This window comes from Zingiber officinale, chromosome 1A (genome assembly GCF_018446385.1).
Source record: "Zingiber officinale cultivar Zhangliang chromosome 1A, Zo_v1.1, whole genome shotgun sequence".
NCBI classification, from domain to species: Eukaryota; Viridiplantae; Streptophyta; class Magnoliopsida; order Zingiberales; family Zingiberaceae; genus Zingiber; species Zingiber officinale.
Genome location: NC_055987.1, coordinates 125,519,570 through 125,546,420, shown reverse-complemented (window position 1 = coordinate 125,546,420; position 26,851 = coordinate 125,519,570). Strand labels below are relative to the sequence as shown.

Genomic DNA, 26,851 nt, shown 5'->3' with positions numbered 1-26,851 from the left:
AGAAATTAAGGGGGCGATTGGTTCTTTCCTAGGAATAGGAATCGGAATTGGAATCAATGTAATGTGGAATGGGAATGGGTATGAGCATGGATATCACTCTTAAAAGCAATGTTTGGTTAGTTGCATTTTTTCTATCGGAATAAATCAAAATTTCCTTTTTTACCCTTAAAAGAAAATAAGAGAAAAAATAGATGTGAGAGAAAGATATGATGAAAGAGAATGATGAGAGAGAAAGATGAATGTGAGAGAAAAATATGATGAAAGAGAATGATGAGAGAAAATGAGAAAAGAGAGTGTGATAGGAGAGAACATGATGAGAGAGAAAATATGATGTGATAGAAAGTATGATGGGAGAGGATGAAGAGAGAGAAAATATAATGAGAAAAAAATGAAGAGAGTGTTGGAGTGTATACTAAAAGCCTAGCTTTTGTATAAACATTTATAAGAATCACATTGGTCAAGTGTCTACATTTATATATACCAAATGTAGATGTTCAATTAATTTATATTGTAGATAACATAGTGTGTGGTGTTACACACAGAAGATCGTGTTATCGGTTCTTTATAAATTAAAAACAGTAGCTCACGACCAAGATGGAAAGGAACAAACCATTGGAAGGTCGTAGTGTAATTAGGTATTAGTTTATCTTAACTATATAATTATACTAGTACACTTAGAGTGTATTGAGCAGGACCATTTAGAGGTCATTTCTTTTATACTGACTGATCCGGTAGTAAGAGTGGGCCCCCCCTTTCTTGCAAAGTCAACGCCAAGGGGAAGTCACCGGAACAGCCGCCCACCCAGAGGAGAGTGTGGTCCGACCGGACGGATGGGTCCGATTGGACTGCCGGCCGGCCGATGGAATCGAGTACCCGGTGGGGCCCGGCCGGCTCGCACTTGTAGTTGGGAGGCACCCTGTCAAATCGGGGTTCCGACGCTCAGTTAAAAAGGTCATGGACCGAGCTGACCTTTTGACCGACCGCAGTCATAAAGCACCCCTGTTTGTTAGTCTCCACAAAGCACAAGTAAACCACTGCGGATGTCCGGTCGGATGTTTAGGTATCTGTCCACTCGGACTACAAGTTTGGAGCAAAGGAAAAGGCCAGAGGATTTCTTTCTTTGACAACCTGTAGGTTTCACGTGTGTGCCATGCTCCAAATCTTGTGACAGGGGATTCTGCTGTCCCATCGAGGGCATGCTTTGACCGAAACTTTCTGACAGCCGCGTACCTAGGAAAGGATAGGTAAGCTTTCTGACAGCCGCATACCTAGGATAGGACAGGGGACACTTATGCACCTTGGTACGCGTGCCTAAACCTTTCACAGCTCTATATAAAGAACCTCAGGTTTCATCGACAAAGGATTCTGGTATGTACTCTGAGACTTCTGGAGCCACCTTGTTCATCGTGATTTACCTTACTTGAGCGTCGGAGGGTCGTCGCTGGGAATCCCCTTCCCGGCTCGACTTCTGTGCAGGATAGCCGGAGCATCTCGACACTAGTTGGAGATCTACATCAGCGAGCCTTGGAGCGTCACGTGCCCAGCGTCTGTTGACTTCTGGTTCGGACAGGATCACTGACTTTATAAAGGAACAAAGACCTCAGTTATTATGGAAGTGTGTGCTCTTAATCCTAATATAATAATAAACACATATATTTGATATTTATTTCTTTAATTTGTCAATGGGTGAGATTTAGTTCGATAAATCAATAAGCCCGATAAGTTGGGAAATGATATCACTTATAGTGTGTGTTGTTGATTATAGAAGGAAATTGTGTCCTAGTAATCTAGGTTGATAATGTCCCCAAGAGGAGCTCATAAGGATTATCATGTTAAATCCTGCAGGTGGACTTAGTCCGACATGACGATAAGGTTGAGTGGTACTACTCTTGGACTAAGATATTAATTAAATGAGTTGTCAGTAACTCACTTAATTAGTGGACATTCGACATCTTAAACACAGGGAGACTAACACACTCATAATAAGAAGGAGCCCAAAAATATAATTTGGGATTGGTGCGATAATTCAATAATAGTTCTTTAGTGGAATGAATTATTATTGATCGAATTAAGTTGTGTGTTCGGGGCGAACACGGGAAGCTTAATTTCATCGGGAGACCAAAACCAATTCCTCCTCTCGGTCCCTATCGTAGCCTCTTGTATAAAGAGATTTATACCCACCACATACCCACCTTCTTACACAACCAATAGGGGCCGGCCAAGCCAAGCTTGAAACTCAAGCTTAGGGTCGGCCAAGCCTAAAGGTTGAGCCTTAAGGTGGCCGGTTAATAGCTTGGAGCCCAAGCTTAGGTGGCCGACCACATCATATTAAAAAGGATTTTATTTATAAATTTTTCTTATATGTATTCCATGGTTTTAAAAGAGAGTTTAAAATTTAAATCTTTCCTTTTATAGCTTTCTACAAAAGATTAAGAAAAGATTTGAAATATTTCCTTATTTGTAGATTAAAAGGTAGATTTTAATTTTGATAAAACTTTCCTTTTTTAACCATGTTCATGATTTAAAAGAGAGTTTAAAAATTAAATATTCTCTTTTATTAATTTCTACAAAAAATTAAGAAAAGATTTGATATCTTTCCTTATTTGTAGATTGAAAAGAGATTTTAATTTTTAGAGATAACTTTCTTTTTTGGAAATTATCCACATGATTAAAAGAAGAATTTTAATTTATAAAATTTCCTTTTTACTAACCAATCATGAAGGGATAAAAATTATTGGAGAAATTTTTATAAATTTATAGAAACAAATTAGGAAGTTTTAATTCTTGTGTGAATTAAACTTTCCTTGTTTTGGAATTAGAAGTGGCCGGCCATGATATTTATGAGGAGGAAATTATTTTTTAATTAAATAAATTTTCCTTTTCATGACAAAAGAATTAAGGAAGTTTTTATTTAAATTTCCTTATTTGCCAAGATCAAGGATTATAAAAGAGGGGGTAGAGGTGCCTTCATGGGTGAACAACTCTATTATTCTTCTCCTCTCTTTTCCTCCTTGGTGGCCGACCCTAGCTTCTTCCTCTTCTTTTCTTCTTATGGCCGGCGGCAACCCCTCTTGGAGCTCTTGATGGTGGCCGGTTCTAGTTAGGAGAAGGAGAGAAAGATGGTTTTGTTTCTTGCATCCCTTGGAGCTTAGTGGTGGTGGCCGAACCTCATCCTCTCTTGGAGTCTTGTGGTGGCCGAACCTTGCAAAGAAGAAGAAGGTGCTTAGTGGTTCTCATCTCAGAAGATCGTTGCCCATACAACGTTCGAGGTTAAAAGAGGAATACGATAGAAGATCAAGAGGTTATTTTTGCTTACAAAGAAAGGTATAACTAGTAATTGTTTTCCGCATCATACTAATTTTCTTTGTATAGTTATTTATGGAAATACCAAACACAAGAGGCATATGATTCTAGAGTTTTCAAAATAGATTTTTTTTCGAGTTTGTGTTTTCTTCTTTTTCGAATTTGTGATTCGATTGTTCTTTTTGGTTAACCTAGAGTTATTTAAGGAAATAAATATTAGCTTTCCTTAAAAGGCTTTGCCTAGGCGGTGGTGGTTGCTCCCATATCCAAGAAGACCATGTGCCTCGTCATGCAGTCCTGGAAGTCAATTTTGGAAATTAATATTTATGGAATTAATAATTTAGGTAGATTTGAATAAATAGTGTTAAGTTCCGTTTGCGATTCAAATCTAAACCATTAAGAACAGATAAGTTAAATTTGGAATCAATGATGTTAAGTTCCGTCTGTAATTCCTAATTTAACTTCTAAAGAACACAATAGGGTATTTAAGGAAAGGTTCGACACTTGTACAAAATTTTTGTACAGTGGAGCCGGTACGATTTTTCTAGGACTAACCAACAATTGGTATTAGAGCTAGGGTTTGCCTCTGTGTGTTTGGTTTTCAAATTAGGTTATGCACATGTCATACATAATTTAGGCAGGATAATAGTAGGATATGCTAACTTTGTGGTTGCAGACTCCAACTATTATGACATATTTTTATTGTGTGTGATCGGACCCTTGGACATGTCAAGGGCATTTAATTGTGTGTACATGATTGTATAAAATTAAATACAGCAGGAGCTGTATTAGTTATTAGGTTTTTACATTTTTGTTCGATCTAGAATACATGTACATTCCATTTATGGAATATAGGATCGATATATGTAAAATTTTATATTTGTCGCGGATCGGATTCTTGCGAGGCGTGATACTTATGGAGCACCAGAGGCACAGCGGAATAAGAAGCAAGATGGATGCGACGACTTAACCCGATGGCGGTGGCTAAAGAAGGCAGCAGCTAGGGTTGGAGCACACGGAGGACAGTGATGAAAATGTCATAATAGTTGGAAAATAATTTCCATATTTATTGCTTTTATTTACTGTGATGTGTGTGTATGCATGTGATGTATGCTAGAATAGTTTAAAATTCCTTACTTTAAATAACTAAGTGGGAGATGGATTAGTATATTAATCCCACGGTCTCCATTACTGGTTTGTAAGTGATGCAACAAGCTTGCGTGTTGGCTCTGAGTGCCTCCCTCCACAACAGATGAGTTTGTTTGCGGATCACTAGATCAAACTTCCTTAATGGATGGTTATAGGAAGTATTTAGGATGTGTGTGATCTTCTCCAACTGAAGGGGCATAATTCTATTTAATGGATTTAGTATCAAGTAATCGTATACACTTAGATACATTTAATAGTATCCTCCCCAACGGAGTCACTGCTATCACTTGTGTGACCAAAGGGAAACCAACTATTAATTTGTCATAAAACTAGGGTGACAAGATAATAAAATTGATGGGTTAAAACCTCTCTTACAAATGATTGATTTTGTATACGTCCACACTAACGTGGCATACAAAATTAACGGTGTTTGAGATAATTTTATTTGTCATACAGTTAGGTTGACAAGATAGTTAATGGGTAAAACCCTCCTCTTACAAATGATGATTTTGTATATGTCCACAGTAACGTGGCATGCAAAATTCACGGTGTTTTGAGGTATTGGTAAATTTAAATAGTATTGTTAGAGGAATCAATATTATTTTAAATTTAGAGTCTTGACCAAATATTTGATCAAAGACAGACCAACTATTAATTTTATTTGTCATAGGTTGATAAGATAATAAAATCAATGGATGAAATTTCTTTTTAGAATTTGTATACGTCCACACTAACGTGGCATACAAAATTCACGGAGATTTTGAGATGTTGGTTTTGACCAAATATTTTTGTGATTCTTAGGTTAGTCAATCCCCTAGTTGTTATACTATAGAATAGACTTAGTTGTCACAATTATTATGATTGGAAATAAGACTTGGACATTAAGGTAGACTATCCTCTTAGAACTAAGAACAATATAGGTGTATTTGGTTCATTAGTTGTTGAAACATGTTTAGTGGTGATATCTACCGGTATCTGGTGAGTAGATACGGGAGCCACTATCATGTCTGCAATTCATTGCAAGGGCTCCAGGAAACCCGACAACTATATGAAGAGAAATCACCGTCTATATGGGCACTACTGTAAAAGTAGCAGCTATTGCAGTGGGAGATATTAATCCTATGATAGGAATAAAATTGAATTTTGAAAAATTGTCTATATATACCAAATTTAGAAAGAATTCGATTTCGATTTCTAAACTATCAAAGAATAGATATTCTGCCTATTTTGATAACAAACTTGTTATCAAGAAAAATAGGAAAATTATCTGTTCCGGTACGTTGGTTGACAATTTATAAATCCAATAACTTCTACGATGCAATAAATAACACATCTTCTAACTTTAAGAGAAAGCAATTTTCGGAAATGAACCAATTATATCTTTGGCATCTAAGGCTAGGTTATATTAACTTGAGTAGGATTCATTGGTAATCAATGAACTCTTGGGTTCATTGGTAGTGGAAATCTTTCCAACCTGAGAGTCTTACTTAGAAGGAAAAATAACCGAGAAGCTTTTAAGTCTAAGGGATATGGAGCCAAAGATATAATGGAATTGGTTCATTCTGATTTGTGTGGTCCTATGACTATCCAGACAAGAGCTAGTTTCGAATAGTTTGTCTATTTTATAGACAACTATTTACTTGATACACTGCAAGTCTAAGTGTTTTGAAGAGTACGAGGCTGATGCGGAGAAATGTCAAAGTAAAAATATCGAGACACTACGGTGAGATCGTAGTAGCAAATATCTCTTGGGAGAATTTAGGAGTCACTTATCAGAAGTAGGGATTCAATCCCAACTAACTGCACTTGGTACATCCCAACAGAATGATGTAGTAGAAAGAAGGTATAAGGCTCTTATGGAATAATTAGAATGATGACGAGTTATTACCAAAATTCGTTTTAAGGATATACACTTAAAACGGAAGTGAACATAGTACCTTCTAAGTCAGAACTCTTTACTCCCACAAGAATTGCAGAATGATCGTAAGCCTAGTCTGAAGCATATTCGGGTTTGGGTGGTCTAGCACGTGAGAGACACTGAAAAGTTGGACATGAGTTCACTTGTTTGTGAGTTATCCTAGAAAAACGAAAAGAGGTTTGTAGTCCTTAAAATCGGAAGGTCATTGTTGGCACCAATGCCCGAAAAGGACTATACTATGAACCATAAGCCCATAAGAAAATTTGTTCTTAAGAAAATAATAAAGGATATGTCTAATCTAGTACCAACTGTACAAAATGAAATATCACAAGAAACTGCAACACGTATCACAAATGATACACAATTGCAGAAAGTATCTCGTCATAGTGGGAGGGTTCTTAGGCAACCTAAAAGATTCATGCTTTGGGAGAGTCTTTGGACTTGGTCGCTGGTAGACGTGAATCTGATCCCCGGACATATGACGAAACACTCCAAGATAAAGAGGAAGTTTCTTTGCAAAGAGCAATAAATACAGAATTAGAATATAAGTATTCTAATAGATTCTGGGAGCTTATAGAATCACCAAATGATGTAAAAGTCATTTAGTGAAAATAAGTCTACAATAGGAAAAGAGGGATAGACAGGAAGGTAGAAACTTTCAAAGCAAGGCTTGTTGGAAAAAGGAAACTTTTTACCGGTAGCCATGCTTAAGTATATTCGGATTCTTTTATCTATTATAAGATTTGGCAAGTGAATGACAAGACAGCTTTCCTTTATGGAAGTCTTGAAGAAGGCATCCATATAAAGCAACCAGAGAGGTTCATTGCAAAGGGCAAAGAACATCTAGTATGTAAGCTTAATCAGTCTATGGACTGAAGTAAAGTTTCAAGGTCTTGGAACATTCGATTTAATAAAGTAATCCGGACCTATGGATTTATTTAATAATCGAATGAGTCTTGTGTATACAAGAAGTGTGATGGAAACGTGGTGGTATTTCTTGTACTATATGTAGATAACATTTTTGGTAGTTGGAAACAATATCAAAGTGTTGTCAGAAGTACGGGTATGGTTGTCCAAACAATTCGATATGAAAAACTTAGGAGAATGTGCACACATTCTTGGGATCAAAGACATAAGGGATCGCAAGAAAAAAAAATGTTGTGCTTATCCCGAGCTTCATACAATCCTTGCTCGTTTAGCATGCAGAACTTCAAAAAAGATTTTTTACCTTTTAGGCATGGAGTAGCTTTATCTAAAGAGATGTCTTCAAAGACATCAAAGGAGATAAAGGACATAAAAACAGTTCATTATGCTTCGGCTGTGGGAAGCCTAATGTATACAATGCTGTGTACGAGACTGGATATCTGTTTTGTCGTGGGCATGGTTAGCAGACATCAAAGTAACCCTGGACAAGGACATTGGTTTGTGGTAAAGCATATATTGAAGTACCTTAGAGGTACAAGAGATTATATGCTAGCTTACAAGGCAGATGATTTTTATTCATTTCAGTTATTTCCTCTGGAGTTTTGAGACACATACTCTTGCTCAAAACAGTACCTTTCACAATAGGTATATGTTCTATATTGTAATTAGACATGTTGAAATGATGTAACATCTTATTTATATAAGACTCTTGTGACATACTCAAAAGTCTTTTAGGACGATCTCTAATGATCTTCACTTCTAAGATGTACTCAACTTCTCTCATATCCGTTATATCAAATTGTGATGACCACTTCTTGACTTCATTCACATACCCAATGTCATTTTTAGCTATCAGCATATCATCAACATATAATAATAAAATGACATACTTTCCTTTTTCTCTTTTCAAGAAAACACAATGATCCTCATTGATCATTTCAAAACCATAAGACAAAATGACTTCGTTAAATCTTATGTTCTATTATCTTGACGCTTGCTTTAGCCCATATATAGACCTTTTAAGTCTACATACACTCTCCTCTTGACCTTCAACAATGAAACCTTCTGGTTGAATCATATAGATTTCCTCATCAAACTCACTGTTAAGGAAAGCGATTTTTACATCCATTTGATGTAATTCCAAGTTATAATGTACCACAAAGGCCAAAATAACTCGTATTGATATAAATTTCATTACGGGAGAAAATGTCTTTTCAAAGTTAATACCCTCTATTTGGGTATATCCTTTTGCAACTAAATGAGCTTTGTATCTGTTAATCATACCATCAGCTTTCCTCTTTATTTTGAGAATCCACTTATTCCCAATAGCCTTTCGGCCCGGAGGAAGATCGACTAAGTCCTAAACATGATTCTAATTCATTGACTCCATCTTTTTATCCATTGCATCTATCCACTTTTCTCTAACTTTACATCCCAATGCTTCCTCAATGGATTGAGATTCGTCATTGTCAACTGGAAGTGTTATTAATGTCTCTTTCTCAATATCAAATCTCTTCGTAGGTTTGATTTTATGAACACTTCTTCGTAAGTTAACCTGTTGAGAAGTCAACTCATTGTTGAGACCTTGATGCCCGCTAGAGGGGGGTGAATAACATTTCACCCAAAACGTCAATTCCTATAATGGTTAATACGCACAACGGAATACAAAAACAAATACTAATAATAGAAAGCAAACCTAACACATTGATTTAACGTGGTTCGGAGATAAACCTCCTACTCTACGACTGTCCGTAAGGTGGACGATCCAGATCCGTCAGTGGATGATTCCCCGGAGAACTTCCTACTAGCTCGCACAGCTCCTTATGGATGGAGAAACCTCACCACAACCTCGTACAAGCACGCTAGATCACTTGGGCACTTGGAGACTCTAATTAGGGTTAACCACCACTAATTTCGTCAATCTTAGCCAAGCACCCCGAATTATATTAAATAGAGCTCAGGAGGAAAATACTTACTATTTTTCCCGCCACCAGTCGACTGGTCCTAAGTGAAATTCAGCCGTTACAAGCCAACGATCGGCTACCAGTCGACTGATGAAAACACCAGTCGACTGCTACAATACTATTACAGTAACGCTACAGTACTGCTACAGTAACGCTACAGTACTGCTACAACAACAGTACAATAAAACCCAAATCTTAGGATTTAACCCCCGAGTACATTCACTCAGCACTCATCCTCGCCCAATCAACCTAGACCTAGCCTTCTAGCCTCCTCCATCAGCCTTGCGTCACTCGGATGCCTCGCCATCCTTTACGTCTTGCCTTCTGGAACTTCCATTGGCCTTGCTATTGTTGTCGAGTCTTCCTTTGCCAAGAGGTTGTGTCTCTGGGACTTCATCCATTGTCAAGTCACACTTGGACTTACGTTGTCAAGACTACATGCTTGGACTTACACCGCCAAGACTCATCCTTAAACTTTCCTTCTTTGCTAAGATCACCCTTGGACTTTCCTTGTTGTACTTGTGTCCTGCACACTCACAATACCTATCAAATACAACAATAAACCTAATTTAAATATTTGCCCAAACATCAAAACTTAGGGTCACTAGATTACTCCAACACTCATGACTTGGCATATCACTCCCACTCGGTTGACTAGACTCAGACATCCTTTTTGACACATCTCTTGTTGATAATATGTCATCCTCCTCAAATAGAAGAACTGTTTTATCAACATCACCACTGGTTGGGAACTCTATTTCAAGAAAAGTTGCATCTCTTGAATCTATTTTGGAGATGGTTCCATCTAGTTGCTCACCTATAAAAACATAACCTTTGAAGGTCTCATGATATCTTATAAAGATACATTTCTTACCCCTAGGTCCCAATTTTTCATACTTGTGAGAACTATCATAAACATAAACAGCTGCCCCCCAGAGTCTCAATTACTCAAATCTGATTTTTTGTCTATCCAACGTTCTTATGGGATAGATGAAACTGACTATAAAAGTACTTTGTTAAGTATATAGGCAGTAGTTAATAATGCATCTCCTCAATAAGAGATCAGCAAATTAGCCTGTGCCATCATAGACCTAGCCATTTCAAGAAGAGTCATATTTCTTCTTTCAGCTATCCCATTTTGCTGTGGAGTTCCAGGGATTGTCAGTTGTCTAATAATCTCTGTATCATTACATATTGTCTTGAACATATCAGACAAATATTCCCCTCCACCATCAATGTGTAAAGTCTTAACTTTACGTTCTTTTTAATTCTCAACTTCGTTTATATAACGAATGAAATAATCCAATGCTTCAGATTTATAAGAAATCAAATACACATGACCGAACCGAGAGAAATCATCAATAAATGTAATGAAATAGGAAGCTTCATGTCTAGCCTTCACATTCATTGGACCACAAATATCCGAATGAATTATCTGCAATGGTGATTCAGCTCTAATAGCCTTACCAAATGGTTTCCTAGTTACTTTTCCAGCAAGACAATGCTCACATATAGACAAGTGAATCTTAGCCCAAGTGCCCAATAGACCCTCTCTAGCCAACCGATTCATACGTTCTTGTCATATGTGTTCTAATCTAGCATGCCAAACCTTATCAGTTATATATGCATCACTAGTTAGAGCAATGTTTAAAAAACAACCATCAATAGCATAATTGGCATCTAGTTCTACATCAAGAATCATAAAATCATTTGTTAAAAAATCATATCCGATTGATACTGAGTCAATCTTAAGTTCAACACATCGACTGTGAAATTAATACAATACCCTAAATCAAGAAGATACGTAGCGGATATAAGATTTTGTCGAATTTCAGGAGCATACAAGATATCATGTAGAAACAAAACACTACCACCGCGAAGGTTGAGTTTGTAAGCGCCGAATCCTTTGACTTCAACTCTTGCATTATTTCCTACATAGATCCATTTGTTGCTAGTTGGTACTCGATAGTACTCTACAAATGTAACTTGCTCCCGAGCTACATGATTGGTTGCTCCCGAATCTATTCCACAAAGGATAAGAATCAACTAACAACATTGAGTTAGCAACAAAATGCTCAGGAAAAGAAGACACACTTGAATTTACCTTTTTCGGCTCAGTGAACTCCCGAGCGAAGTGACCCTTTTTGCCGTAGTTAAAACAAGTCAATTTGTTTTTAGGTTTCTTTCCTGTCTTCTTTCCTATCTTCTTGATGGGGCCCTGTTCCACAGTAATAGCTTCCTTCTTCTTTCCCTTCCTTTTCTTGAACAATTTCTTTTTCATGGATCCAGATGATCGAGCAGAACCGACATCAACATAGGCTAGTCTAGAAATCCTTGCGGATTCAACTTTCTCCACCTTCAATTCTACATGGCGTGAGATGTCAAGGAAAGTCTTGATACTTTCACTGTGAGTTAGGGTCTGCTTCATGGTCTTTCAAGAATCTGGAAGAGAACAAATAACTGTTTGAACTTGTTATCCATCGGTCAACTCATGACTAGTAGTTTTGAGCTCCCGAATCATGTTCGACATCTCCCTGAGGTGTTAAACCATTAACATATTTGGACGGTTCTCGTAGCTGTCAAACTTGATCGTCAACTGTCGAAGCTTGCTCAGACTTACTCCACTATATTTTTTTTAAGGGCTACCCAGACTGCATGAACCGAAAGATACGACTTATACTCAAAAGCTAGGTCATCTATCATTGAATTAATCAATATGCCCTTTGCAGTAGAGTCCTTTTTCTTCCATGCCTTATAGACATCAAGATCTCGTCTGTACTGTATATTGGGACTATCTACAAGTTCTACCATAACCTGATTTACAACCTCTAGAACTTCTTGTTCCTCAAGTACATACTGTATCCTAAGGTGCCAGATCTTATAGCTATCCCCATTAAAATTTTCACCCTTGTTGAGTTTAGCTATAATATTTTTGGTTGCCATAATCTATCATAAATAAACACATTATTTAGTATTTAGTGTAATTCATATGTATGCAATTTATGATTGACTCGATATTAATTTGAATTGATTTTCAAAATCAAGTGATAAATACGTTTTCACTCATCACTTGTAAAACCAATCAAATTAATATTGATTAATACTATTACACACATCACAACTAATGAACTAATCATTGTTTATTATACTCATAATGAACTAATCAAAGAGTATCATGTATCATGTAGAGTAAACAATATAAATTAATGAACATATCATTAACATAAATATATTGCATATTGTTAACATATAACAAACTTACATGAATGAAATGGACTAATATTGTTTATACATAACGACAATAACAATAACAGAGCACTAATAAATTAGATAGGCTATCACTACTCCCACTAGGACAGATACTAGTGCACTAACTAATATAATCCCTTTCATCCTAGACTCATTTGGGGTAATCATAGGTGGGACAGTTTCAGATTCTCTATCGGATCCACAATTGGATCCATCTTTGGATCTTCCTCGATCATTTCTGGGTCCTCTTCGAACTCTTCAGGATCTTCTTCAGCCTTATGATGAAGTAGTTCCTCACACAATTCTAAATATGTGACTCGTCCTTCATGACGCCCCTATATATAGTCTGCTACAAACTTAGGATGCTCTGGCAATGAACGCGTCAAAGCCCAGATCTTATTACTGTCCAGGACTGGAAACTCCTCTCTCTCAAGTTTCCAAAATAGGTTATCAAGTCGTCCAACATGGTCGTTGACTCCATAAGTAGAGTTATACTCTATCTCTTGAATTTCCTCCCTGAGCTAGTTCTGTCGCATTTTGCGACGAGTCAATGTGTTAATCGTCTGTGTCATCTAAAAAATTAAAATTAAATAAGTCAATACAAAACCGACTAACCAGTACAAAACCGGCTTAATTCAATTTATACAGACATAGAATTAACATAATAAATCAAGAAAAACAGATCTTCTTGATTTTCAGGAGTCTAAGTCGACTGACTCATTGGATCGATCGATCGAGAATCCAGATTCTAAGTTAGATCCATTGTCCTCAATTAGAACTGATCTAATTGGAGAGGGATTTTCAGTAGTTATTGTTTAATCTAAGTCAATTTCAACTAATTTTAGACTTATTGATCAAACTCAAGTCCGTTTGATCAAATCAACGTTCATTGGATTAAGTCTGACCAATTAGAATAAATCTAATTATTTTAATCAAATTTGATCTATTAGAATAAATCTAACCATGAAATCATATCTTGTCTAGGCCTAATTAAATCAACTCAAATCGGTTTCGATTTAGATCAAGCTGATTCAGCTAAAGTAATTAATGATTTAAATTAGAACAAGTCCAGTGGTCTAATTAGATCATCTGGTTAAAATCCATACGGTTTGAACTAGGCAGGTGAAGAAAAAAATATAATTTTTCTCTCACTGTTTATTCATGTGAAGCTAAAGCAATCACGTTTTTTTTATTTGTTCTAATCAACCGACCATAACCTGCAGAAAAAAAACAGTTTGTCTTTCATTTGATTTATTAAAATCTAACATTTTCCCACGAACCACTGTGCTTTGTGTTCACTTTGTCATATTTATTTTTTAAGCTGCACGTCACCCACGCGCTTCAACCGCGCAACCACGACGAACGTGGTCGCCGGCCATGCTAATTTCTTACTAGCTTATTGGGAAGATCGCTGGTCCTTTTCAACACCAGACTCCGGTTGCTCTCGGCCTCGGCCTGATGAGGTTGCCGACGATTATTTTGTCCATCCCAGCCACTAGCACATTGCCGGTTAGTCGGGACGTCATCACCCGCCATGGAATGCCGTCGTCGGCATATCCCTCCGGCCTGAGCCATCCTCCGATGGAAATCGTGGCCTTATCGCAATTTTTGCACAATGCGTTGCCGAACAGCAATGCTGACGTCGACGACGACTCGATCGCTGACCTGCGACCCTGTCGCTAGTCTCCTACTGTTGCGATACAATCACCGGGGCTCATTTGCAGCGACCAAACCGTCAGTCATAGGAGCATGTTCCGACCGAAAGTCACCTTCGGCTACAATAGACGGGAAGTGTAATGGAGCATGAGAACTCGTAGAACCATCAAATGGTGTAAAAGTCATTGGATATAAATAGGTCTACAATAAGAAAAGAGAGATAGACGGGAAGGTGAAAACTTTCAAAACAAGGCTTGTTGAAAAAAAAACTTTTTCACCGGTAGCCATGCTTAAGTCTATCCGGATTCTTTTATCTATTGCTGCTCATATGGATTATGAGATTTGACAAATGGATGTCAAGACAGCTTTCCTTAATGAAAATCTTGAAAAAAGCATTCGTATGAAGCAACCAGAGAGGTTCATTGCGAAGGGCAAAGAGCATATAGTATGTAAGCTTAATCGGTCTATTTATGGACTGAAGCAAAACTTCAAGGTCTTGGAACATCCGGTTTAATGAAATAATCCAGACCTATGGATTTATTCAGTGTCCGGATGAGACTTGTGTATACAAGAAGTGTAATGGAAACGTGGTGGTATTTCTTAAATATACGTATATGACATATTTGGTAGTTGGAAACAATATCAAAGTGTTGTCAGAAGTAAGGGTATGATTGCCCAAACAATTCGATATGGACTTGGGAGAATTCACATATTCTTGGAATCAAAATAATAAGGGATCGCAAGAAAAGAATATTATGATTATCCCAAGCTTCATATATCGATACGATCCTAGCTCGTTTTAGCATGCAAGACTCCAAGAAAGATTTTCTACCTTTTAGACATGGAATAACTTTATCTAAAGAGATGTCTCCGAATACATCAAAGGAGATAGAGGGCATGAAGGCAGTTTCTTATGCTTCGGCTATCGGAAGCCTAATGTATGCTATGCATGAGATCCGATATCTGCTTTGTCGTGGGCATGGTTAGCAGATATCAAAAGTAACCCTGGACAGGGACATTGGACTGCTGTTAAGCATATATTAAAGTACCCGAGAAATATTAGAAATTATATGCTGGTTTATCAAGCAGATAATTTGTTCCCTGAAGGTTATACGGATTTTGACTTCTAATCAGATAGGGACAATAGTAAGTCGACCTCGGGGTTTTGTGTTTACTTTAGGAAGTGAAGTCATAACAATGGAAGAGTGTTAAGCATAGATGCTTTTCGGATTCCACCATAGAAACTGAATGACTCAGAAACTTCATGATGGACTCAGACATGATTTCTAGTTTGCCCAAAAAATATTATAATTTATTGTAATAATAGTGGTGTAGTAGCAAACTCGAAGAAATCATAAATCCATAAGACAAGTAAACACAATCGAGCGCAAGTACCACCCAATACGAGACATCGTATAACGAGGAGAAGTTGTTGCTGCTAAATTGCATCAGGTGATAACCTGGGAGATCCTTTCACTAAGGCCCTTAAGGCAAGAGCTTTTAATGGACATGTTGAAGGGATGAGAATCAGATGTATGACAGGATATATGACATCATAGTCTTTTAATATAAGTGGGAGATTGTTGGAATGCATACTAAAAGCCTAACTTTTTGTATAAATATTTACTTAGAAATAAGAATCATATTGGTTAAATATCTACATTTATAAGTTAAGTGTAGTTGCTCGATTAATTTATATTGTAGATACCATGGTGTGTGATGTCACACACAGAAGATCATGTTATCAATTTCTTATAAATTATAAACAATAGTTCACGACTAAGATGGAAATGAACAAATCATTGGAATAGTCGTAGTTTAATTAGGTATTAGTTTATCTTGACTGATAAATTATACTAGTACACTCTGAGTGTATTGAGCAGAACCATTTAAGGTAAGTTCTTTTTAATTTTATACTGACTTAATAAAAGAACAAGACCTTAGTTATTATGAAAGTGTGTGCTCTTAATCCTAATATAATAACAAGCACGTATATTTAGTATTTATTTCTTTAACTTATCAAAGAGTGAGATTTAGCTCGATAAATTAATAGACCCGATAAATTGGGAAATGATGTTACTTATAATGTGTGTTGTTAATTATAGAAGAAAACTATGTCCTAGTAATTTAGGTTGATAATGTCTCCAAGAAGAGTTCATAAGGATTGTCATTTAAACCCTGCAGGTGGACTTAATCCGACACGATAATAAAATTGAGTGGTACTACTCTTAGACTAAGATATTAATTAAAGTGAGTTGTCAGTAACTAAATTAATTAGTGAACATCCGACATCTTAAACACAGGGAGATTAACACACTCATTATAAGGAGCCCAAAATATAATTTGGGATTGATGCGGTAGTTCAATAATAATTCTTTAGTAGAATGAATTATTATTGATGAAATTAAGTTGGGTGTTTGGGGCGAACACGGGAAGCTTAATTTTTTCGGGAGACCAAAACCAATTCCTCCTCTCGGTCCCTATCGTAGCCTCTTATTAATAAAGTATTATATCCACCTATACCCACCTTTATACTCATCCTAAGATGGTCGACCAAACAAGCTTGGAACCCAAACTTGGGTCGGCTAAGCAAATAGGATGAGCCAAGTTGTGTGGTTGACCCTAGCTTGAATCTAAGCTTGGTGTGGCCGGCCACAGTAAATTAAAAATAATTTTATTTTTTAAATCTTTCTTATGTGGATATCATGGTTTTAAAAGAGAGTTTAAAATTTAAATATTTTCTTTTATAATTTTCTATAAAAGATTAAGTGATTAAGTGAAAGGTTTGATATCTTTCCTTATTTATAGTTAAAAGGAAGATTTTAATTTTTGATAAAACTTTCGTTTTATGAAACCATCCTCATGATTTTAAAAGAGAGTTTTAAAATTAAATCTTTCCTTTTATAATTTCTACAAAAGATTAAGAAAAAATTTGATATCTTTCCTTATTTGTAGATTGAAAGGAAGATTTTAATAAAACTTTCCTTTTATGAAACCATGTTCATGATTTTAAAAGATAGTTTTAAAATTAAATTTTTCCTATTATAGTTTCTACAAAAGATTAAGAAAAGATTTGATATCTTTTTTTATTTGTAGATTGAGAGGAAGATTTTAATTTTAAAGATAATTTTCCTTTTTAGAAATCATCCATATGTTTTAATAAAGAGATTTTAATTTATAAAATTTCCTTTTCTGACCAACGATGAAGGGAAAAATTAATAGAGAAATTTTTATTTTAAAAATTTTAAGAAACAAATTAGAAAATTTTAATTCTTGTGATTAAAACTTTCCTTGCTTGGAGAATTAGAGGTGGTCGACCACTTTAATAAAAGAAAGGAAATTATTTTTTATCAATTAAATTTTCTTTTTCATGGCAAAGAAAGTAATGAAATTTTTATTAAAACTTTCCTTATTTGCCACGACCAAGGATTATAAAAGAGGGAGAGGGTGCCTTCACAATGAGAACTCTCTTCTATTTCTCTTCTCTCTTCCTTGGTGTGGCCGACCCTCTTATCCTTCTTTTTCCTTTTTCTTTCTTCTCCTTGGTCGAACCTCATCATCTTTTGGAGCTTGGAAGGTGGTTGGATCTTGCTTGGAGAAGAATGAGGAAAAAGAGGCTTTATTTCTAGCATCCCTTGGAGCTTGGTGGTGATGACCGAGACTTGCTACCTCTTGGAGAAATTTGCTTGGCCGAAACTTGGAAGAAGGAAGAAGAAGAGCTTGGGTGGTTCTCGTCTTGGAAGATTGTCGCTCACACGACGTCCGAGATAAGAAAAGAAATACGGTAGAAGATCAAGAGATTGTTGCATATAAAGAAAGGTATAACTAGTAATTCTTTTCCGTATCATACTAGTTTTTCTTTATTCCAAACACAAGAGGCTAGAAATTCTAGATTTTTGGATTAGATTTTTGAAGTTGTGTTTCTTTTGTTTTATTTTTTGACTATGTGATTCGATTGTTCCTTTTTGTTAAACCTGGAGTTATATAAGTAAATTAAATATTAGATTTATTTAAAAGGCTTTGTCTAGGCGGTGGTGGATGATCTCATAACCCAAGAAGGACTAGTGTCTCGCCATGCAGTCCTGGAAGTTAATTTTAGAAATTAATATTTAATTGAATTTATAACATAGGTGGATTTGGATCAATAATGTTAAGCATCGCTTGCGATCCAAGTCTAAACCATTAAGAACGGATAAGTTAAATTTGGAATCAATAATGTTAAATTTCATTTGCAATTCCGATTTAATTTCTAAATAACACAATAAGTTGTTAAGAAAGGTTCAGGACTTGTACACATTTTTGTACAGTGAAACCGGTACGATCTTCTTAGGACCAACCAACAATTGGTATCAGAGCTAGGATTTGCCTCTGTGTTTGATTTTCAGTTTAATTATGCGCATGTCATACATAATTTAGACAAGATAATAGTAGAATGTGCTAACTTTATGGTTGCATACTCCAACTATTATGACTTATAGATATTGTGTGTGATTGGACCCTTGGATATGTCAAGGGTTTTATTGTATGTGCATTATTGTAATATTAAATACAGCAGGAACTGTATTAGTTATTAGGATTTTACATTTTTGTTTCGATCTAAATTACATGTACATTTCTTTGTGGAATATAGGATTGAAATATATAAAATTCTATTTTTGTCGTGGATCGTATCCTTGCGAGGCGTGGTACTATTGGAGGACGAGAGGCGCAGCGGAAAAGGAAGCTCGATGGACCCGACGGCATGAACCCTAGGGCTGGCAGCACGCGAAGGACAGTGATAGAAAAGACCATAATAGTTGAAAAATTAATTTCATATTTATTGTTTTTATTTAATGTGATGTGTGTGATGTGTGCTTGCTAGGTTAAAATTCATCACCTTAAATAACTAAATGAGAGAGGGATTTTTAAATAAATTCCATGGTCTCCATTACTGATTTGTAAGTGATGCAACAAGCTTGCGTATTGGCTTTGAGTACCTCCCTCCATAAATTATTTAGGAGCGTATGATCTTCTCCAACTGAAGGGACATAATCCTATTTAATGGACTAAGTATCAAGTAATGGTATACACTTAGACGTATTTAATAATATCCTCCCCAACGAAATCACTATTATTGTTTTGCGTGACCAAAGGAATACCAATTATTAATTTGTCATGAAGCTAAGTGAAACCCCCTCATACAAATGTCTGAATTTGTATACGTCCACACTAACGTGGCATACATAATTCACGGTGTTTAAGATAATTTTATTTGTCATAAACTTAGGTTGATGAGATAATAAAATTAATGAGTAAAACCTGTTCTTACAAATATTTGATTTTGTATACGTCTACACTAACGTGACATACAAAATTCATGGTGTTTGAGGTAATTTAAGGTTGACAAGATAATTAATGGGTAAGACCCTCTTTTTACAAATGTTTGATTTTGTATATGTCCACACTAACGTGACATACAAAATTCACGATATTAGAGATGTTGGTAAATTTAAATGATATTGTTTTGAGGAATCAATATTATTTTAAATTCAAAATTTTGGCCAAATATTTGATCAAAGACAGACCAACTATTAATTTTATTTGTCATAAAGATAGGTTGACAAGATAAAATTAATGGATAAAATCTTCTCTTAAAGTTTGAATCTGTATACGTTCACACTAACGTGACATAAAATTCTTAGGATTTCAAATATTTGGCAATCCCCTAGCTGTTATATTATAGAATAGATTTAGTAATCTCAATTATAATGATTGGAAATAAGGCTTGGACATTAAGGTGGGTTGTCATCTCAGAACTGAGAACAATAGAGGTGTATTTTATTCATTAGTTGATACATGTTTAGTGATGTTATCTACCGGTACCTGGTGTATAGATACAGAAACCACTGATCATGTCTGCAATTCATTGCAGAGGTTCCAGAAAACCCGACAACTATATGAAGGGAAAATCATCATCTACATGAGTAATGCTACAAAAGTAGCAGCTGTTACAGTGGGAGATGTTTATCCTCTGATAAGAATAAAATATGAATTTTGAGAAATTATCTTTACGTACCAAGTTTAGAAAGAATTGATTTCGATTTTTAAACTATCAAAGAACTTGATATTCTGTCTCTTTTGATAACAAAGTTGTTATCAAGAATAATATGAAAGTTCTCTGTTCTGATACGTTGATTGACAATTTATAATCCAATAACTCCCACGATGCAATAATGAAAATTAATAACATATTTTCTAACTCTAATAAGAGAAAGCAACCTTCGAAAATGAACCAATCATATCTTTGACATCTAAGGCTATGTCATATTGACTTGAGTAGGATTCAAAGGATAATAGCCAATGAACTTTTGGATACATTAGTGGTGAAAAACTTTCCAACCTGTGAGTCTTACTTGGAAGAAAAAATGACCAAGAAACTTTTTAAGTCTAAGGGGTATAGAGCCAAAGAAGTGTTGAAATTGGTTTATTCTAATTTGTGTGGTCCTATGTCTATCCAGGCAAGAGGTGGTTATGAATATTTTGTCTCTTTCATAGATGATTATTTAAGATACGGATACATTTACTTGATGCGACGCAAGTCTGAATGCTTTGATAAGTTCAAAGAATATAGGGTTGATGTGGAGAAACGTCCTGGTTAAAGTATTAAGACATTGACATTACGGTCTGACCGTGATGGCGAATATCTCTTTGGACAATTTAGGAATTACTTATCAGAAGTCGGGATCCAATCTCAATTGTCTGCACCTGGTACACCCCAACAGAATGGTGTGACAGAAAGAAGGAATATGACTTTTATGGAAATGGAAGTAAACCTAGTCTGAGTCATATCCGGATATGGGGTAGTCCAGCACATGTGCTGAAGGGAGATACTAACAAGTTGGAATCGCGTACAGAAGTTTGTCTGTTTGTGAGATATTCTAAGGGAACGAAAGGTAGTTTGTTTTATAATCCTAAAAATCAGAAGATCATTGTTAACACCAATGCTCGATTTCTAGAAGAAGATTATGTAATGAACCATATGCCCATAAGTGAAATTATTCTAGAAGAAATTAGAGAGGACACGTCTACTTTAGTACCAACAGTACAAGATGAAGTACCACAAGAAACTACAACATGTATCACAAATGATGCACAGTTACAGACAGTGTCTCGTCGTAGTGGGAGGGTTGTAAGGCAACCTGAAAGATTCATGTTTTGGGAGAGTCTTTGGACTTAATCCCTGGTGAACATGAACTTGATCCCTGGACATATGATGAAGCACTCCAAGATAAGGATGCAGCATCTTGGCAAAGAGCAATGAATACATAATTAGAATATATATATTCTAATAAAGTCTGAGAGCTTGTAGAATAATCAAATTGTGTAAAAGCCATTAGGTCCACAATAAAAAAAGAAGGACAGACGGGAAGGTTGAAACTTTCAAAGCAAGGCTTGTTGAAAAAGGGAAACTTTTTACCGGTAGTCATGCTTAAGTCTATCCAGATTCTTTTATTTATTGTTGCTCATATGAATTATGAGTTTTGACAAGTAGATGTCAAGACAACTTTCCTTAAAGGAAGTCTTGAAAAAAGCATCTATATGAAGCAACCAGAGGGGTTCATTACAAAGGGCAAAGAGCATCATGTATGTAAACTCAATCGGTCTATGGATTGAAGTAAAACTTCAAGGTCTTGAAAATATCCGGTTTAATAAAGTAATCCAGACTTATGAATTTATTCAGTGACCGAAGGAGTCTTGTGTATACAAGAAGTGTGGTGGAAACGTGGTGGTATTTCTTAAACTATACGTAGATGACATATTTGGTAGATTGAAAATAATATCAAAGTGTTGTCGGAAATAAGGGTATGGTTGTCCAAACAATTCGATATGAAGGACTTGGGAGAATGCACATATTCTTGGGATCAAAATAATAAGGGATCGCAAGAAAAGAATATTATGATTATCCCAAGCTTCATATATCGATACGATCCTAGCTCGTTTTAGCATGCAAGACTCAAAGAAATGTTTTCTACCTTTTAGACATGGAATTATAACTTTATCTAAAGAGATGTCTCCGAAGACATCAAAGGAGATAGAGGACATGAAGGCAGTTCCTTATGCTTCGGCTATCGGAAGCCTAATGTATGCTATGCACGAGACCGAATATCTGCTTTGCCGTGGGCATGACTAGCATATATCAAAAGTAATCCAAGACCGAGATACTGGACTGCCGTAAAACATATATTAAAGTACCTTAGAGGGACTAGAAATTATATGCTAGTTTACAAGGCAGATGATTTATTCCCTGTGGATTACACGGATTCAGACTTCCAATCAGATAGGGACAATATTAAGTCAACCTCGGAATTTTGTGTTTACTTTAGGAGGTGAAGCCATAACAATGGAAGAGTATTAAGTATAGGTGTTTTTTCGGACTCCACCATAGAAGCTGAGTTTGTGGCAGCCTCTGAGGCGACCATAGAAATTGAATGACTCAGTAACTTCATGATGGACTTATATGTGATTCCTAATTTGCTCAAAATTATTTGGTGCAGTAGCAAATTCGAAGGAATCACGAGCCCATAAGCCAAGTAAACACAATAGAGCGCAAGTACCACCCAATACGAGACATCATATAACGAGGAGAAGTTGTTGCCGCCTAGATTGTATCAGATGATAACCTGAGAGATCTTTTCACTAAGGTCCTTAAGGTAAGAGCTTTTGATAGACATGTTGAAAGTTTGGGAATTAGATGTATGGCAAGGTATATGGTAGCATAATCTTTTAGTATAAGTGGAAGATTGTTGAAATGTATACTAAAAGTCTAACTTTTTGTAGAAATATTTACTTAGAAATAAGAATTATATTGGTCAAATATCTACATTTATAAGTTAAGTGTAGTTGCTCGATTAATTTATATTGTAGATAACATGGTATGTGGTGTCACACTCAGAAGATAATGTTATCAATTCCTTATAAATTATAAACAGTAGCTTATGACTGAGATGAAAATGAACAAATCATTGAAATAGTCGTAGTGTAATTAGGTATTAGTTTATCTTGACTGATAAATTACACTAGTATACTCTAAGTGTATTGAGCAGGACCATTTAATGTAAGTTCTTTTTATACTGACTTAATAAAAAAGCAAGACCTTAGTTATTATGGAAGTGTGCGCTCTTAATCCTAAAATAATAACAAGTACGTATATTTAATATTTATTTCTTTGACTTATCAAAGGGTAAGATTTAGCTCGATAAATCAATAGGTCCGATAAGTTGAGAAATGATATTACTTATAGTGTGTGTTGTTGATTATAGAAGGAAACTGTGTCCTAATAATCTAGGTTGATAATGCCCCCAAGAGGAGCTCATAAGGATTGCCATGTTAACCCCTGCAGATGGACTTAGTCCGACACGACAATAAGAATGAGTGGTACTATTCTTGAACTAAGATATTAATTAAAGTGAGTTGTCAGTTACTAAATTAATTAGTGGACATCCGACATCTTAAACGCAGGGAGATTAACACACTCATGATAAGAAGGAGCCCAAAATGTAATTTGGGATTGGTGCGGTAGTTCAATAATAATTCTTTAGTGGAATGAATTATTATTGATGAAATTAAGTTGGGTGTTCGGGGTGAACACGGGAAGCTTAATTTCATTGGGAGATCAAAATCAATTCCTTCTCTCAGTCCCTATCGTAGCATCTTATTTATAAAGTATTATACCCACCTATACCTACTTTTATACCTATCCTAAGGTGGCCGACCAAGCAAACTTAGAACCCAAGCTTGGGCCGACCAAGCAAAATAGGATGAGTCAAGTTGTGTGACCGACCCTAACTTGAACCCAAGCTTGGTGTAGCCGGCCACATCAAATTAAAAGGATTTTAATTTTTTTTTAAATTTTCTTATATGTATTCCATGGTTTTAAAAGGGAATTTAAAATTATAAATTTTTCCTTTTATAACTTTCTACAAAAGATTAAAAAAAGATTTGATATCTTTCCTTATTTGTAAATTGAAAGGAAGATTTTAATTTTGAGAAAACATTACTTTTTTGTAACTATGTTCATGATTTAAAATAGAGTTTTTAAATTATAAATTTTTTCCTTTTATAAGTTTCTACAACAGATTAAGAAAAGATTGGATATCTTTCTTTATTTGTAGATTGAGAGGAAGATTTTAATTTTAAAAGATAACTTTCCTTTTTGGAAATCATCCATATGTTTTAATAGAGAGATTTTAATTTATAAAATTCCTTTTATAGCCAACCATGAAGGGAAAAATTATTAGAGAATTTTTTATTTTAAAATTTTCAGAAATAAATTAGAAAGTTTTAATTTTGTGTTAAAATTTTCCTTGCTTGGAACAATGAGGTGGCCGACCATGATATTTAGGAAAGGGGAATTGATTTTAATTAATTAAAATTTTCCTTTTCATGTCAAAGAAAATAAGGAATGTTTTATTTAATTTTTCCTTATTTGTCAAGACTAAGGAATATAAAAGAGGGGTAGGGGTGCCTTCATGAGATACAACTCTATTCTATTTTCCTCCCTCTTTTCCTTGATGGTGGTCGACCCTTGACTTTGTTCTTCTCCTCTTCTCTTCTTCTTTAGTGGCCGGTTTCATCCCTCTCTTGGAGCTTTTGTTGGTGGCCGGTTCTAGATAGGAGAAGAAGGAGAGAAAGAAAGTTTTGTTTCTAGCATCTATTGGAGTTTGGTGGTGGTGGCCGAAACTCTTCATCCCAAAGAGAAGTGCTTGGCCGAAACTTGCAAGAAGGAAGAAGAAGGGCTTGGGTGGTTCTCATCTCGGTAGATCGTTGCCCACACAACGTCCGAGATAAGAAGAGGAATACGGTAGAAGATCTAGAGGTCGTTGCATACAAAGAAAGGTATAACTAGTAATTTTTTTCCGCATCATATTAGTTTTTCTTTGTATGAATTCCAAACACAAGATATTAGAGATTCTAGATTTTCGGATTAGATATTCGAAGTTATGTTTCTTTTGTTTTATTTTTTGAATTTGTGATTCGATTGTTCCTTTTGATTAAACCTAGAGTTATATAAGAAAATTAAATATTAGATTTCTTTAAAAGGCTTTATTTAGGCGGTGGTAGATGATCTCATACCCAAGAAGGACTATTGCTTCGCCATGTAGTCATGGAAGCCAATTTTAAAAATTAATATTTAATTGAATTTATAACATAGGTGGATTTGGATCAATAATGTTAAGCATCGTTTGCGATCCAAGTCTAAACCATTAAGAACAAATAAGTTAAATTTGGAATCAATAATGCTAAATTCTATTTATGAAAGAACACAATAGGTTGTTAGGAAAGGTTCAGGACTTGTACAAATTTTTGTACAGTGGAACCGGTATGATCTTCCTAGGACCAACCAACACCTGACAGGTGATGATTATTCTCTGATAGGTTGTTACGATTCTCTGACTTGATTGTCGTGTAGTACCTGTCCGCTCTGACCTGTTAACCTTAGACTGGATCTTCGTATCTGCAAATCTTAACCTGTAGGCTCAGACCTGCATTCCCTGGCTCAATCCCCGGCTTGTGTTTGTTGTCCGATAAATCCAGATCTATACGCCCCGCTTTGCATTTGCCATTCGATCTACCTTGGTAGATCCGGACCTGTGCCTATCGCCCTGTAAGCCTTCGTCCACATATCCTGACCTGTGTCTTGGCTCCGCGTATCCTGCTTTGCGAGTCTTGGTTTGTATATCTGGACATATACGCTCTGTCCATGTATCCTGTTCCGCAAGTCTGCCAGTCTTGAACCTGTCATCCTAGGTTTACCTATCCCAACATGTACGTCTTGTCCATGTATTCTGTTCTGTAAGTCTGTAAGTCCTGACCTGTTATCCTTGATTTGACTATCCCGACCTGTACGTCTTGGTCCTCTTGTCTTGTTCATTAGGTCTATAAGTCCAACCCTGTAATCCTTGGTTTACACATCCCAACCTGTACCCTTTGGTCCTCTTATCTTGTTCCGCAGGTCTATAAGTCCAGTCCTGTAATCCTTGGCTTGCCTATCCTGACCTGTGCGCTTTAATCCGCATATTCGGACTTGTAACCCTTGATTGTAATCCTCCAATCAATTGGCTCATCCATGTTGTTTTGAAGATCTATCTGAGCTATTAGGAAGGTCTGTGCTATTAACTTATCTAATACCCAGGTTATCAGAGAACTAGCTATTTTGGCTAACTCATCAGCTCAACCATTCTCTGTCCTGGGAATCTTGCTCACCGTGACCTCTTTGAATTCTTCTTTCATTTTCTCATAAGCTTCTCGATATACTTGCAGCTTGTCACTATTGATCCCAAAGTTGTCGACTACCTGCCAGGTTACTAACTGAAAATCCGAGTATATAATTACTCGGGCAGCTCCCACATGCCGGGCTGCCTGTAGCCCTGCCAATAAAGCCTCATACTCTGTTTCATTATTTGTGGCCCTGAAGTTCAACCACATTGTCCTGCTCTTTTATTAACACCACCCCCACGACCTCAGGGGTGGTTGACAGGTAGACCCAAAGCGGCTCCCCTATAATAGGCTCGAACAAGGAAGACAGGGTCTTCAGATACTTCTTTAACTTCTCAAAAGCTCGTATGCATTCTTCATCCCACTGAAATTTGGAGGCTTTTCTGAACACTTTGAAGAAGGGCGCCGCTTTGTCTGCTGATCTGGAGATAAA

At 36.0% G+C, this 26,851-nt stretch overlaps 1 protein-coding gene across 6 annotated transcripts in view; it reads right to left on the bottom strand.

Moving 5' to 3' along the window:
* LOC122030936 (uncharacterized protein YnbD-like) overlaps positions 1 to 26,851 on the bottom strand; it is a 56,776-nt gene that overhangs the window by 7,459 nt on the left and 22,466 nt on the right. The gene's annotated exons all lie outside the window — the stretch shown is intronic.